General features: G+C 42.0%; 1 pseudogene; it reads left to right on the forward strand.

The window, feature by feature from the left end:
* Positions 1-2226: 2226 nt before the first annotated feature.
* Positions 2227-17686, forward strand: LOC131755719 (regulator of nonsense transcripts 1 pseudogene; annotated as a pseudogene).
* Positions 17687-17938: the final 252 nt, after the last annotated feature.

Consider the following 17938-nt stretch of genomic DNA (forward strand, 5'->3'; position numbering starts at 1 on the left):
AGACCAGATATCGCAGAATCTCATCTCAGAACCCCTCTCCCTCCAGGGCCCTCCCAGAGTCTTCCCACTAGGATGGCCCACAGTCCCACTCCCAAAGGAAATCTGGACCTCCACTCACCCCACCAGTTGCATCAGAGGGTAGAGAGTCACTCTTCACATAGCCATAGGATATTACAGAACAAGTGTGTCTCCACTATATATTAGGCAATTAAAGAAACAATTTGTTCCCACTTTACACTAGTCAATGAGTATCTCTGTATTTTGTCCTTTTGCTAAATATGGGATCTCCAAAATGAGGTTCCCAAAACTCTGTTTAATGCAAAAAAGAAAAAAGAAAGAAAGAAAACTCAGTGTCTTCTTTTTGAAGTAAGCAGGGCTCTCATAGTCTGTCTGCCCTGCACGCTGTTTCCCAACTTGGGAGGAATAAGTTTTCCCCAGACCCATTCCCTCTGGGTGAGGGGCAGATCAGCCACTATAGCTTAGATAAAATTTCATGCAGCCTTAGACTTGGAAGGTTCTGGGTTCTGACCTGCATGACCTTGAGCAGCCATCTGACATGCCTAAACCTCTGTGTTCTCATCCCTATAACGGGGATGCTTGTTGAGAACTCACTGGGTTAATGCTCTTAATAAAGATTATTAATACAGGGAGGTCAGGTGTTCCACAGCTAAAAACATGCCCAGATAGTAACAAGTGTCTAAGCATGCACCCCCTTCCCCACCACCAAACTCAAACTGTACTTTTAAAGGCCAGAACTTTCTTCTGAGAGGGCACTCCTGTCCCTCCTATTGCACATGGCCCTGAGGGGCTGGGATTCCCTGGGTGAGCTCCAGACCTCAATCCTCCCTAGGAGTTCAAGGTGATGCTACTGACTGTATGTCCCTCCTTGCCCCATCCAGTATGAAGATGAGTTCACTTTTAACCTAAATAATACCTACAGGATGTAAGCAACCCCCAGGAAGGTGCAATGGAGAAGCTGCTGGGGTCCATGGTACCAGCGTTTCCAGGTAGAAGTATCTCCATCACCACCTTCCTTTTCACATAGCCGGCCTTCACCATAGGCCAACAGGTCCTAGACCAGCTGCTCACGAGGTGAGAATCCCCAGCCTCGTTGGCACAATAGTGGTTCTGCCCTAAAGCGTTCTTGTGGGGATTAATGGATCACCCATGGCAGGTGCTTACCTGATACCTAGCTCTCAGAAAGGGCTTCCAGTCACACTATGGTTATTTATCTTTTTTTTTCACAGTTTTATTGACATATAATTGCCATACAGGACTGTTTAAATTTAAGGTCCACACCATAATGATCTGACTTAAATACATCATGAAAAGACTACCAAAGTTTAGTAAACATCTATCACCTGATACAGACACAAAATATACAGATCCTCGTCCTTATTTATCTTATAACTAGAAGTTCCTACTTTTTGACTGCCTCCATCCAATTTCCCCTCCCCAACCCTCACCTCTGGTAACCACAAACTTGTTTTAGAAGTATAAATGACCTACAATACTATGCTAGTTCCTGTTACACAATGTAGTGATTTGGTATTTTTACACATTTCAAAATTATCACAAGTCTATTAAGATCTGTCACCATATAAAGATATTACATAGTTATTGACTTTATTCTCCATACTGTACCTTTCATACCTGTGACTCATTTATTTTGCAACTGGAAGTCTGTACCTCTTAATTGCCCTCACCTATTTCTCCCTCCACTTTTCTCCCCTGTGGCAACCACATATTTGTTCTCTGTATCTATGACTCTGTTTCTGTTTTGTATGTTTTCTTATTTGTTTTGGTTTTTAGACTCCACATATAAGTGAAAGCCCCTAGGTCCATCCATGTTTATGGTTGTCCATCTTTATTTTTTGTCCCTTCCCCATTAAAACACATCTGCCTCACCCCTCAATAACCTCTGCCCTTTCTCAGCATGGAAAAGCACGTGGAAAGCAACCCGTTTTTCCATTTGTCAAGGAAACTGAGATTTCTTCTAGCTGATCTGATCCTTGTCCTTCGTGTTGCCAGATGAGAGATCTCTGGAAGCAGCAAAGGGGCCCCAGGACCACCCAGATGTCTGGGGTGCTTGTGCTTGGAGATCATTCATTCAAAAATGCAGATCAAGCACCTACTACATGCAGCCAGTTTTGGAGATACTTAACATAACTCAGTGAATGAAGCAGACACAATCCCTGGGCCTCAATACTAGACAGAGAGTTGGACATGCACACTAGATACCATACACAGCTCCTGTCCACATACATCACATGTGACGCCATCATAGGCTTCTACACATCTGGAGATATCTTCCTATTTTCTGATGAGGATGATGAACCACAGGACTTACTGAAACAGTGAGTGGCCTCTGGGTGTGGAAGGAGGGCCTCTTGCCTCTACAGAACAGGGTGGGACAGTACAGGAGGGTTGGGACCAGCAAAACGCTGGATCTCACACATCTTTTGATTCCCATAGAAAAGTGAGGCCTTGTGGCTTCCACTCCAGGAGGAAAGTAGTGAAAAAGAACTGTGGGTAAGGTCCCAGGACCCTGGGGACAAGAGTGGAGGCTGGGCTGTACCATCCCCTGGAAACTTACCTCCATTGTAGGTCCACCTCAATCTGTGGATGTGTGGACCTACTTCTCCCTACCTCCTCCAACCCTCATCCTGGTGCCAGAGAACCTGAACTGACTGCTCTGGAAGTGACCAGAGAAGGGTCTGGAAGAGCTAGGTACAGGATGGTTTGGGGGTGGGCAGGAGTCAGGAACCATATAGCCTGGAATGTGCCAAAAGTCAGCCTGAGAGGTGACTAAAGGAAGTTTGGTGTTCTGGCAGAGGACGGAAGGGAGATTTGGAGGAGGCTTAGCAGGGTCCCAGCTGCTCCATGTGGGGGCCTAGGTTGGGCCAGGAGACTGAGGGTGAGGGTTATCAGTGGAGGGTCCATTGCAGCACCTGAGAGTGGGCGCTCATTACCAACCCCACTCTGATGGCAGAGGACTGCATCCCCTTCCTCAACACATTCCTGTTACCTGCTGCAACTGAACACTGTGATGGAGGATTATCTGGAGGTGAGTGTGCCTGGGCATGGGGTGGGGGGATCCTGTGGTTAGAAAGGAGGGAGTCCCTTCCTGCCTAAGGTCTGATTCTCCCTGTTTGTCATCAGAGAATGTTGAGTTAGAAGGTCTCTTGCCTCAGTTCCCCTGTCCCCCCATCTCTGGAGCCCAGAGCCAAGCCCAGGTCCAACTCCTTCTTCTGGGCATGTGTGTCCCCTGCTGGGCCATGGAAGTAGTGTAGTATGAGAAGGGGTGGGGATGGGGGCTAATTGTGGGCTCAGAAGTCTGTTTCTGACAGACTTTGGCTGTCTGCCTTCCAAAGCAAGGTGATCAACTTTCTGAAAAGGAGACAGGTGAGCAGCTGTGGTCTCACTATAGGGAGGTGTAGAAATCAGGGATCTCAATGGGCGGGACCCTCTCTGGCTCTAACCCTTGGATCTTACACTTGTTGGGAGAGTTTGATACACAAAACAGGAAAGAGCCATCCCATTAATGTGTGGGAGTAGGTGATGACATCAAGGACAACTTCCTGGAGGAGGAGCTATTTAAACCCAGTTGTGACATGAAGCAGGGCCTGAATGAAAGTGGAGGCAAGGAGGGTCTCCATGTGAGCAAAGACAGAGGACCAGCCCCCTGTCCCACTCCTCACCCCTAGGAGGCCCCCACAGTTCCCCCACCCAGGCCTTATCTGTGAGTCCGCAGATGGTAGTTTTGACTGAAGCAGCACTGCATGCAGGAAAGGCAAATCTACATCTAGAGTAAGTGCCTGTCCCAGAAAGAACAAAACATTGCTCCTTCAGTGGCCAAATTTATCCAATGTAATCACCTGCTACCCAAGGCTGATCATCCCAGGGAATGATGATATCTCAACCCTTGCTGAACCACCTGAAGACCACCAGAACAGCTCTTCTACAACTAAGGCTGTAAAGAAAGAGACACAGGGAGTCTGGTAGGAGGGGCAGAGAAGCAATTTAGTCAAGACCCACAGCCACTGCCAGCACATATGCCTGTGTACACTTAGGAAAGAGTTGAACCAGCCTGGCCGGGGCCTGCCATTGGCCAGGGCAGAGACTGCCACTGCCAGCATGTGTCCACTTATGAGCACTTGGCAAGGAGAAGAACAAGTTCAGTAGTGTGGGTCAAATGCCTGCAGCCCCAACCCAGCCTCTAACCAAGGTGAGTAAACCAGGGAAAAACTGGAACCAGCTCACAAGTGCAGCCTCAAGCCCTTGGGCATTGGACATGCCCGCAACCAAGGTAGAGGCTGCCATAACCTCCCTCAGAGCTCCTGTTTCAGCAGCTTGGGAACTGGCCTCAACCCCAATAGGGCAGTGACTACCATTCAGCCTAGGAGAAGTCTCAGCTTGCAAATGGCTCCTGCTGTAGCCCCTCCAACTCAAATGCTACCAAATTCCCACCAAGGCAGTGGCTGCCATCACACCCCAGGGAAGTCATAGCCCAGGATGACTTCAGATCCAGCTCTCCCACCAAAGCCACTAGGCACATGCAGAACACATAGGGACACCCTCACAAAAGGACATACCATCAAGACCGTGATAAGTAACTGTTTCACCTCATTTCTTAGAAACAAAGAGGGAAAGTTAAACAAAATAAGAAAACAGAAGAAATGTTGCAAATGAAAGAACAAGATAAAACCCCTGAAAAAAATTCCTAATGAAACAGAGATAAATAATTCACCTGATAAAGAATTCAAAACAATAGTAATAAAAATGCTAATTTAACTTGGGAAAAGAATACATGAACACAGTCAGCACTTCAGCAAAGAACTAGAAAATATAAAAAAGAACCAGTCAGAGATGAAGAATTCAATAACTAAAAAGAAAAATACACTCAAAGGAATCAATAATGGATTAGGCAATACAGAAGAATGCGTAAGCTATTGGGAGATAGAAAAGTGGAAATCACCTATTCAAAACAGCAAAAAGAAAAATAAATTGTTAAAAATGAGGATAGGTTAAGGAACCTCTGGGACAACATCAAGCATACTAACATTCTCATTACAGGGGTCCCAGAAGAAAAAGAGAGAGAGAAGGGGACCAAAAATGTATTTGATGAAATTATGGCTGAAAACTTCACTAACCTGAAGGAGGAAACAGATATCCAGGTTCAGGAAGCACAGACAGACTCAAACAAGATGAACCCAGAGACTCACACCAAGACAAGTCATAATTAAAATAGCAAAAGTTAGAAATGAAGGACTTTAAAGGCAGCAAGAGAAAAATAATCACATACAAGGGCATGCCCATAAGGCTATCAGCTGATTTCTATAGCAGAAACTTTGCAGCCCAAAAGGGAGTGGCATGATATATTTAAATTACTGAAAGGAAAAAACCTACAACCTAGGATACTCTTCCCAGCAAGGTAATCATTCAGATTGAAGGACAGAGTTCCCCAGACAAGCAAAAACTGAATTAATGACTACTAACCCAACCTTACAAGAAATGTTCAAAGTTCTCCTTTAAGAGAAAAAGAAAAGGCTACAACAAGAAATAAGAAAATGGAGGTAGGGAAAAAGTCATTGGTAAAGGCAAATATATAGAAAAGCAGTGCATCAACAATTCAAATAAGCTAGTACAGAGATTAAAAGAGAGAACTTTTAAAGTCAACTATAACTACAATAGACAGTAAAGAGATAGGCATGAATATATAAAATATGACATCAAAACATAAAACGTGGGGGAGGAGTAGAAATGCAGATCTTTCAGAATAGATTTGAACTCAAATAACTATCAGTTTAAAACAAGTAGTACAGTTATAGGTCAATACACATGAACTCTGTGGTAGCCACAAATCAAAAACCTACAACAGATGCACAAAAATTAGAGAGAAAGGGATACAAACATTAACACTAAAGAAAATCATCAAACCACAAGGGAAGAGACTAAAAGAAGAAAAAAACAAAGAACTACAAAATAAATAAAAAACAAGTAACAAAATGGCAACCATTACATACCAATCAATAATCACTTTAAATGTCAATGAACTAAATACTCCAACCAAAACATGTAAGGTAGCTAACTGGATAAAAAGGCAAGACCTATCTATATACTGCCTACAAGAGACCAACTTCAGAGCTAAAGACACACACAAACTGAAAGTAAGAGGATGGAAAAAGATATCCATGCAAATGGAAGTGAAAAGAAACCCAGGAGAGCAATACTCATATAACACAAAGTAGATTTAAAAAAAACATTCTATATGAAAAAAATGAGGAAGGGCATTATATAATGATAAAGGGATCAATACAAGAAGAGAATATAACATGTTAGATACACATGCACCTAATATGAGAGCACCTAAATATATAAAACAAATATTAAAGACATAAAGACAGAAACTGACAGGAATACAGTAGTAATAGTAGGAGACGTAACACTCCACTTACATCAATGGATAGACCATCTAGACAGAAAATCAATAGGAGACAGAGACCTTAAATGACACTTTAAACCAGATGGACTTAATAGATATTTATAGGACATTCCATCCAAAAAGAACAGAATACACATTCTATTTCAGTACACACAGAACATTCTCCAGGATACGTCACATGCTAGGCCACAAAACATTACTCAATAATTTTAAGAGGACATAATTTATATCAAGCATCTTTTCTGACCACAACAGTATGAGGTTATAAATCAACTACAGGAAGAAAAACAGAAAAAAAAACCCACAAATGCATGGAGACTAAACTACATGCTATTTTTTTTAAATGTATCAACAGATAAACCAAAGAGGAAATCAGAAAATCCCTGAGACAAATGAAAGTAAAAACACAACTTTCCAAAATCTATGGAACATTGCAAAAGCAATTCTAAGGGGGAAGTGTATAGCAATATAGATCTACCTAAAGAAACAAGTGGCGCAGTGGTTGAGAGTCCGCCTGCCGATGCAGGGGACACGGGTTTGTGCCCCGGTCCAGGAAGATCCCACATGCCATGGAGCAGCTGGGCCCATGAGCCATGGCCGCTGAGACTGCACGTCCGGAGCCTGTGCTCCGCAACAGGAGAGGCCACAACAGTGAGAGGCCTGCATACCGCAAAAAAAAAAAAAAAAAAAAAAAAAAAAAAAAAAAAAAAAAAAAAAAAAGAAACAAGAAAAATATCAAATAAACAACCATCAAAAGGAATTAGAAAAAGTAAAACAAAGCCCGAAGTCAGCAGAAGAAAGAAAATAATAAAGGTCAGAGTGAAAATAAATAAAAGAGACCAAAAAAACTAAAACAAAAAACCCCCAGAAATATCAGTGAAAACAAGAGCTACTTTTTGAAAAGATAAACTAAATTGATAAGTCTTTAGCCTGGTTCATTAAGAAAAAAAGAGAGAGGAGCCAAATAAACAAAATTAGAAATGAAAGAGGAAAAGTTAAAACTGGTATCACAGAAATGCAAACAATCATAACAAAATACTACAGTTATATGCCAACATATTGGATAACCTAGAAGAAACTGAAACATACAGTCTTCCAAGATTGAATCAGCAAGAAATAGATAACCTGAACAGACTGATTACTAGCATTGAAATTGAATCAGTAATTTTTAAAACTCCCAAAAAACAGAAGTTCAGGACCACATGTCTTCACAGGGGAATTCTACCGCATATAAAGAAGAATTAGTACCTATCCTTCTCAAACTATTTCAAAGATCTGAAGAGAAGGCAACACTCCTAAAATCATTCTATGAGGCCAATATTACCCTGATGCCAAAACCAGACAATGACACTGCAATAAAGAAAATCCCAGGCCAATATCTGAGGAATATAGATAAAATACTCAACAAAATATTAGCAAACCAATTTCAATACATAAAAAGCATCATACACCATAATCAAATAGAACATATCCCAGGATGCAAAGATGGTTCAATACCTGCAAATCAATCAATGTGATACAGCACATTAATGAAACAAAGAATAAAAATCACATGATCGTCTCAAAAGATGCAGAAAAAGCATTTGACAAAATTCAACATCCATTCATGATAAAAAAAAAAACTCTCAACAAAGTTGGTACAGACAGAACAGATCTCAACATAATAAAGGCCATTTATGACATACCCATAGCTAACATCACACTGAACCATGAAAAGCTGAAAGATCTGGAACAAGACAAGGATATCCACACTCACCATTTATATTTAACATTGAATTGGATGTCCTAGCCACAGCAATCAGACAAGAAAAAGAAATAAAAGGCATCCCAATTGGAAGGGCAGAGCAAAACTGTCACTATTTGCAGATGACATGATAATATTATACATATAGAAAACTCTAAAGTTTCCATTAAAAAACTATTAGAAGTAAAAAATGAATCAGTAAAGTTGTAGAATACAAGGTTAGTATACAGATATCTGTTGTTTTTCTATATGCTAATAATAAAGTATCAGAAACAAAAAGTAAGAGAACAATCCCATTTATAATTGAATCAAAAGAATGAGATACCTTGGGACTTCTCTGGTGGTACAGTGGTAAAGAATCCACCTTCCAATGCAGCGGATGCAGGTTCGATCCCTGGTCAAGGAACTAAGATCTCACGTGCTGCAGGGCAACTAAGCCCATGTGCCACAACTACATTGAGCTTGCATGCCTCAACGAGAGAGCCCACATGCCACAAAACTACAGAGCCCACGTGCACTGGAGCCCACGTGCCACAACTAGAGAGAGAAAACCCGCATGCCACAACTAGAGAGAAGCCCAAGCACTGCAACTAGAGGGAAGCCTGAGCACCACAACGAAGAGAGCGTGTACTGTAACGAAAGATCCTGCATGCCTCAACGAAGATCCCATGTGCCACAACTAAGACCCAATGCAGTCAAATAATAATAATACTAATAAGATACCTAAGAGTAAATTTAACCAAGGTGGTGAAAGACACATACTCTTAAAATTATAACACACTGATGAAGAAAACTGAAGATGATTCATATAAATGTAAAGATATCCCATGTTCATCAATTGGAAGTATTAATATTGTTAAAATGTCCACACTACCCAAAGCAATCTACAGATTTAATGCAACCTCTATCAAAATACTCATGACATTTTCTACAGAACTAGAACAAATAATCATAAAATTTGTATGGAACCACAAAAACCCCAAATAGCCAAAGCAACTTTGAGTAAAAAGAACAAAGCTTGAGGTATTATGCTCCCTGACTTCAGACTATACTACAAAGCTACAGTAATCAAAAGAGCATGGTACTGGCACAAGAAAAGACATATAGACCAATGGAAAAACATAAAGAGACCAGAAGTAAACCCATGCACATATGGTCAATTAATCTACGACGAAGGAGGCAAGAATATACAATGGGGAAAAGACAGTCTCTTTAATAAGTGGTGTTCGAAAAATTGGACAACTACATGTAAAATAATAAAATTAAAACATTTTTTCAAACCATATACAAAGGTAAACTCAAAATGGACTAAAGACCTAAATGTATAAAACTCCTAGAAGAAAGCATAGGCAGTATACTCTTTGGCACAGGTCTTAGCTATATACTTTTGTATCTATCTCCTCAGGCAAGGGAAACAAAAGCAAAAATAAATAAATGGGACCTAATCAAACTTAAAAGCTTTTGAACAGTGAAGAAAACCATCAACAAAAAGAAAATATAACCTACTGAATGGGAGAAAATATTTGTAAATGATATATGTAATAAGGGACTAATAATCAAAATAGAGAAAGAACTCATACAACTCAATATCCAAAAAAAATCCAATTAAAAATGGGCAGGAGACCTGAACAGACATTTTTCCAAAGAAGACATACAGATAATATATAAAAATATCAAATCACTATGCTGTACACCTGAAGCTAAAATAATAAGTCAACTATACTTTGATTTAAAAACAAAAAGAAAAGGAAAGAAAGAACCAGTCTTGTGAAGACCTGAGGAAGAATGCTCTAGTACACAAGCACAGGAATGAGTTTGTCAGTCACTGGGGTCAGAAGGAAGTCCTGAGCAACTGGAGTGATGAGCAAAGGGGGAGAGAGGCAGAAGCAAGGTCAGGGTACCAAAAGAGGCCACTCTTTAGAAGGCCTGATAAGCCAAGTAGTTTGAATCTTTTTTAGGGACAAACAGAAACCTCTGGAGAGCTCCTTCCATTCAGGAGAGTAATGTTAGAGTTCTCACAGCACAAGAATAGCTCAGCACTGAGGCTCCTGGTCCCATTTTGGCTGCCATCAGAGCATCAAATGATGGGATATTGAGGTAAGAAGAGTAAGCACTAAGATAAATTATAATTAAATGGTAATTGTTGCACTGAGGTTCTAATTGTAAAGTCATAATAATCCAAACCCTGTACAAGCAAAACTCAAGCTGGAGGACTGTGGATTTATCTGGATGAGCAATTATTTTTCAAAGACACTTGGACACTAAAGTATACATTTTTGCTCTGCCATAATGAATGGCATTTAAACAAAACTGAAGATGGAACAGAAAAGACTGTTTACAAGAGGTGGTCCAGGCACCAGGAGGCTCTGATAAACAGAACACCCTTTACTTAGATTACATATAGCTTAATATAGAGTATAATATTGAGTGCAATATTGGCTATTCTGTACTCAACATTGTGTATACTCAATAATACTCTAATACTGAAGATAGCTTAATTATATACAGTTTAATATTGAGCTATATATACCAGACCATATAAAAATGTGATGACTTTTCTATAGAAGCTAATATTTAATATTGAGAAGACCAAAGATATCCTACGGTAGGTAGGATAAAACTGCACATCTACTCTTACAGTAAGTAGTTAATAAATGTTTAAATGAATAAATGAATGCTTAGATTTCAATCATTTTTCATTCAATAAAAATATGCTATTTAATTGAAATTATCTGATTTACAAGTTAGTTTGAATAACATCTCAATTTTTTAAAATGTATTTATTTATGTTTATTTTTGACTGCATTGGGTCTTTGTTGCTGCGTGTGGGGGCTACTCTTTATTGCAGTGTGCAAACTTCTCACTGTGGTGGCTTTCTGTTGCGGAGCACAGGCTCTAGGTGCGTGGGCTTCAGTACTTATGGCATGCAGGCTTCAGTAGTTGTGGCTCAGGGGCTCTAGAGTGCATGCTCAGTAATTGTAGAACATGGGCTTAGTTGCTCCATGGCATGTGGGATCTTCCCGGAACAAGGCTTGAAACTGTGGCCCCTGCACTGGCAGGCAGATTCTTAACCACTGCACCACCAGGGAAGCCCCTACATCTCAATTTTTATGACAGAATTTAAGTCTATCTGATATAAGGGATGCATGGTATTTTATTATATCTTATTGACAAAGAACAAATTATAAAAACGAGGCTTTAACATTAGCAATTCCATTCTAATATATTGGGAATTATCATAGGTATAGTCAATTGGGGGCATAAATTTTATTTCCATAAAGACAACTTGGGGGGAGTAAAAGTGTTTTGATAAAAGCTATCATAAAGTACACTTTTCTTAAATTAGCATTCACAAAGAGTTAAATCACAGGAAAATGCTTTAAAAACATATCTAAAGATAGTCCTTGTGGATAACCAAAAACATTAAAAATAGATAACTGACCTAAGCACATGATAATATCCATCAGCTAGGATGGCAATTAGGCAGTATACCTGGTTATTTTTCATACACTGCCTTCTCTTTTCTTTTCATGAGGTATAAATTACAATCAGTGAAATGCACATATCTTAAGAATATAGTCCAATGGGTTTTAACATGTGTACACCCTATAAACAGCACCCATACTACAGAAACTTCCCTCTAGGCCTTTCCCAATCAGTCTCTTCACCTTCTGCTTGAGGCAATCATCACCATAGCTTAGTATTACCAGTTTTAAAAATTCATTGAATAGAATTATATTACTACTGAGCAATAAAAAAGAATGAACTAATTATAGATACAACATGGATGACCCTCCAAATCACTAAGCTAGGTGAAAAAACATACACAAAAGTAGTATATAATGCATTATTCCATTTATGTAAAATTCCAAAAAAATCCAACTAACCCTTGCTGACAGAATTCAGAGCACTAGTTGTCTGGGGATCAGGGAGAGAATAAGCAAGAGGAATTACAAATGAGCATAAGTAAATTCATATGTCAAAACTTACCAAATTGTACATTTTAAATATGTGTAGTCGGTTTTTTCAACTATATCCCAGTAAAGCTTAAAATCATAACTCAAATGGCATATCAGTTTGCTGGATAAGAAAAATTTACTTTGCAAGTCACACAGAGCTTACATATTCAATAAGTAATTAAGCTTTCATAATGTGTTTTAACTTAGAAAAGGTTTCACCATTTTTCCTCCAAATATTTTTCTCTAATGCAATTTTTCTTCCATCCCATGATTCCAATTCCATGTGTGTTCAATACCAGTGTTGTCCTACAATAAAGAGTTCAATACTGGTTTTTATTTTTTTCACTCTGCGCTTTTGTTTGGTTTATTTCTATTGATTTTCAAGTTCACTGATCTTTTCTCACTGTCCAGTCTGTTGTTATGACCTCATTTCATCTCACTTCTCAAATTTCCATTTGACCCCTTTTTAGTTTCCATTTTTCTACTATATAAGTACTCTTTTGCATCTAGATTCATTCACTCAGATACTATTTATAAGATTTATCCATGTTGTTTCATCAATCAAAAAGTTCATTCTTTTTAACTGTTAAGTATTCCATTGTATAAATATACTTCAATTTCTTCACCCATTTTCGTATTGATGGGCATCTTGGATTGTTTTCAAATTTTGGCTACTACTTTGTATAAAGCCTGCTATGAATATTCTCTTATACACATTTTCATAGACATATGTTTTCATTTCTCTTGGTTTAATACCTAGAAATGGAATTTCTGTGTCATAGATTTATTTCACTTTATATATATCTTTTTCCACTTCTCAAACTGAACTTATTTGTGTTTTTATATATTATAAAATATAACCTGTAAAAAACATGTAGATAGGTCTTGCTTTTTAAACAGTCTTGTAATTTCCTTCTCTCTAATGGAGCATTTAGTCCATTTACATTTTATGGAATTATGGTTTTGTTCAGATCAGTTTAATTCTACTGCCTTGGTATTTGTTTTCTATTTGTCCCATCTGTTATGTGTTCTATTGTTCATTTATTTCTATTGTCTTTTGTGCTTACAGAATAATTTTTATCCAATTTTATCTGTTTTATTGATATTTTGGCAATACTTCTTTGTGTGCATCCACTGGTATGTGTTGTAATGGTTACCCTATAGATAGTAATACACACACTTAACTTACCACAGTCTCAATTCATAAGATATTAAAGAACAATACAATAACTATATAATGGTATAATTTCACTTAATCCCCACTCAATTTGTATATTAGCCATATGTTTTAATTCAACATATTCTATAAACCCCATACCCATTATTACTGTTTGTGCTTTAAACAGTCAAGTCTTTTAAAGAACTTCAGCAATGTCATGAGCCTAAAACGACTAAAATTAGAGTTCAAGGGCATGAAGACAGCCAGAACCTAAGAGGCCAAGATTATAGAGAGAACAGTTCAAAGAACTGAGCCCAACAGTCTGAGCCTTTTTTCCTCCTGAGGCACTTGCCAGTTAGTAAGTAGTATAGGCCGAGAAGCACAGAAGCGGCGCAGAAAGTAGCTGCTATGAGTTCGAGAAACTATGCAGGATTTTTGTCAGTTTCATGGTTCTGGGAAGATTTTTTAAATGGGATTAAAGAACCACCAAAAGGATGGGGTTCTGATAAAAACCCCAAGTATTCAATTGGACATCAGAAGGGCCACAGTCTATGCTGAGGTTAAGCCAGAAATAGACTAGCCTTACAGACTTGAAACCAGCTGTGAATCAGCTCAGCCCGTTTGAATTAAATTAATCCATGCTGACTCTAATTGACTGCCAGAAGCTAAAGAAATCCCCTTTAGAGAAAGATAACATTTCAAGAATCCCTATAATTTTTACACATAATTTTAGTAATTCAATAAAAACTTTACCAGGTACACAAAATAAAAAATAAGGGGGTGGGAGTGGGGGAGGCAACAGAAACTGATGCACAGGTGATCCAGATACTGGTTTTCAGAAAAAGATTTTAAATGACTGTAAAATGGATGACAAGATAGAGAAATCAACAAGAAAAGTAGAATTTATATCAAAAGAATAAAATGGAACTCCTAAAACAAAAAATAATATCAGAAATCAAGGATGCAATGGAGACCGCCTCACGTCCGACAGAACAGGTAAATTTAAAGCAACGTACTTACAACAGGCCGTGGCGACGGCGGTTCCTGCAGTCGCTGTGAGCTGCGGGTGGCTCCGAGGGCAGCAAGGGCAGCTCTGGGCGCGTGGCTCGCGCGGTGGCGGCCCTTTGGATACTGCCCAGCTGCGCAGCGGCCTAGACCTCAGCGTGGCTGAGGGCTCCGTGCAGCGCAAAGGCAGCAGCGTGAGCTTGGAGGCGGTTCCGCCTAGCCCGCACATGCGCACCTTCCTGGATGCGCAGAAAGCCACCGCCCAGGCTTCCACACGCAGCGCTCGGATTTCGAATGCACCGAGTTCGCCTTCCCCAGCCAGGCACAGACGCGCCTCCCAGGGTGGCAGCACTAGAGGCCGGGTCAGTGTGGAAGCTGCAGCCGGAGAGGTGGACTCGCAGGTGGGCTGACCCGTGCGCATCCTGCAGAACCAGGAGAGAATGAGAACGTGGGCAAGACCAGCCAGTTGGCCAAGTTGAACTTCAAAGAAGATGAAGACGATACTTGTTACAGGAAGAATGTCTCATACATGCCTGCAGCTACTGGGGAATACCCGATCCCGACTGCATGGTTTACTGTGATACCAGCAAGAGTGGTTCAGTAGATCATGGAAATGCTTCTGGCAGCCACATTCTAAGTCACCTCTGAGGGCAAAATGCAAAGAGATGACTCTGCACAAGGATGGGCCCCAGGGGAGACGGTTCTGGAGTGTTATGACTATGTCAGCAGCAAGGCCTTACTCCTTGGCTTCATTCTTACCAAAGCCACCTGGGTCATGGGGCAACTGTGCAGCCAGCCCTAAGCCACTCAGAGCAGCCTCAAGAAAATCAACTGAGAGAGTTCACAGTGGAAACCCCGGATCCAGGACCACTACTTCCTGTCCTGGCTGATCACAATCCCTTCTGAGCAGGAACAGCTGTTGGCTCAGATCACCACGTTGTAGATGAGCCAGCTGGAGTAGCTCTGCAAGGAAAATCCTTCCACCACCTTGGAGGACCTGGAGAAGCCGGGGTGGAGGCGGGGCCCCAGCATATCATCCCCAGGTAGGAGGACTCTTACCAATACCAGAACATATTTGGCCCTCTGGTCAAGCTGGAGACCAACTACTCTAAGAAACTGAAAGAGTCCCAGAGTCAAGGTAACATCACTGTCAGGTGGGACCTGGGCCTTAACAAGAAGAGAATTGCCTACTTCACTTTGCCCAAGACTGACTTTGATAATCAGGCTTTAGTAATAGTTTGGTTAGGAGACATGCAGCTCATACAGGGGAAACAAGATTTGCCTGTGGTACAAAGGGGACCTGGTGCCCCCGTGGAAAGGGATCGGCCATGTCATCAAGGCTCCTGATAATTATGGCAATGAGATCACCATTGAGCTGCAGAGTAGCTGTGGGCGCACATTGGAGGTAACTCATGACTTCCAGGTGGAATTCATGTGGAAGTCAGCCTCATTAGACAGAATGCAGAGTGTTGAAAACATCTGCTGTGGAGGAGAGCTCCATGTTGGGCTACATCTACCATAAACTGCTAGGCATGAACAGAAAGTGCCAGCTGCCCAAGTACTTCACAGCACAAGAGTTCCAAGACCTCCACCACTCTCAGGTTGACTTCTGAGGATGGTGCTGCAGAGACCACTGAGCCAGATCCAGGGACAACTAGGCACAGGGAAGATGTGACCTCAGCCACCCTCATCTACCATCTGGCTCAGTGGGCCTGTGCTAGTCTGTGCCCCAACTAACATAGCCAAGGATCAGCTGACCTAGAAGATCCACTGACCAGGCTGAAAGTCATGCAGCTCTGTGCCAGGGTCCTCGCCTCCCCATTGCACATGCTGGCCCTGCAGAAGCAGATCAGGAACACAGGTAGCATGCCAGAGCTCCAGAAGCTGCAGTTGCTGAAGGACAATACCTGGGAGCTGTCATCTGCAGACCAGAAGTGGTACTTGGCCCTGAAGCAGACTCCTGAGAGGGAACTGCTCGTGAACACAGATGTCATCTGCTGTACATGCGGGTGACTGAAGCTTGCCAAGATGCAGTTTCACAGGGACCCAGGCCACTAAGCCCTGGAGTGCATGGTCCCTGTGTCCTCAGAGCCAAGCACCTGATCCTTGTGGATGACCACTGCCAGCTGGGCCTCTTGGTGATATGCAAGAAGGCAGCCAAGGCTGGGCTGTCCCAGTCACTCCTTGAGTACTTGGTGGTGCTGGGCACCTTTCCTATCTGCATCATTCACTTCCAGGTCCAGGATCAGAGGTACCCTGCACTCAGAGCCTTCCTGTCCAACATATTCTGCAAGGATCCTTGTCAGAACAGCAGCAGGTCATGTGAAGATGCTCTGTGTGACCCAGGGCCAGGAGGAGATCATCAGGTCAGGTACCACCTACCTAACAGGCCAGAAGCTGCAAACATAGAAAAGATCACCACAAAGCTAATGAAGACAGCTGCCAAGCTGGACCAGATTGCTATCATCATGTCCTATGAGGGCCAACGCTCCTACCAGCGCAGTACATGCAGCTCAGTAACTCCCTGCACACCAAGCCCTAACAAGAGGTGGAGAATGGCAGTGTGGATGTATTTCAGGGGCTCAAGAACAATTTTATCATCTTCTGCATGTGGGCAAGTAAGCACCAAAGCACTGGATTTTTAAACAACCCCAGGCACTTGATGTGGCCCTGACCAAAGCACATTATGGGCAACCCAAGGGCCCTGTCCAAGCAGCTGCTCTAGAACCACTTGCTGAACTACAACCACCTGCTGGGGGCGGGGGCACTAAACAATCTGCAGGAGAGCCTCATGCAGTTCAGCAAGCCCAGGAAGCTAGTCATCACCATCAACCTTGGAGCCCGCTTCATGACAACATTCATGTATGACCCCAGAAAGCCATTATCCCAGGATCAGTCTATGATCAGAGCAGCCAGGGCCAGCCTTTGAACATGTGCTTCCAGACCCATGACCAGATCAGCATGATCAGTGCCTACCCCAGCCTCATGACCTCCATGTACAGTCCCCATTGCCTCCAACCTGGTCATGCCATCATCCATGCTGCCACTGGGGTATTTTGGACAAGCTAACAGGCCATCCACAGGTGGGGCACCCCAAAAGGCAAGACTGGTCATGGCGGATTCTAGAAGAACAGCTTTGGGCCTCCTGGGCCAGCCAGAGGAATCTCCTCAACAGCCAGGCCAGCCAGGCATGTGCCGTCAAAGCTGTCTCACAGGGTGCCCTGAAGACAGGCTGCATCTCCATCAGCCAGCCCTTCCACGTGAGCCAGGCCCACCTCTCCCAGCCCAAGCTGTCGCAGGACAGTTATCTTGGCAGCATGGTGCTGTCACAAGACTCCATATACTCCAGGTACCAGGGGCAGCAAGCATACTAGCCCAGCAGGGTGATGGGGCTGCCCCAGTACTAGAAGGTGGCCTCCTCCACTAGCATCTTATTCTGGGTTAAAAAAGTAAAAATAAATGTATACCTGTTTTCCACTGCTAAAACTGAAGCATCATTTTGAGCAGTATGAGTGGGAGAGGAACACCCAAGGGAGAGAGGAGCCTAAGTCAGAGCAAGTGCCCAATGCCGGTGCTTGGTGAGGAGGAGAAGGAGCGGGGGGAGTGAGAGGTGGGCTCCACCACGG

This window comes from Kogia breviceps, chromosome 4 (genome assembly GCF_026419965.1).
Source record: "Kogia breviceps isolate mKogBre1 chromosome 4, mKogBre1 haplotype 1, whole genome shotgun sequence".
NCBI classification, from domain to species: domain Eukaryota; kingdom Metazoa; phylum Chordata; class Mammalia; order Artiodactyla; family Physeteridae; genus Kogia; species Kogia breviceps.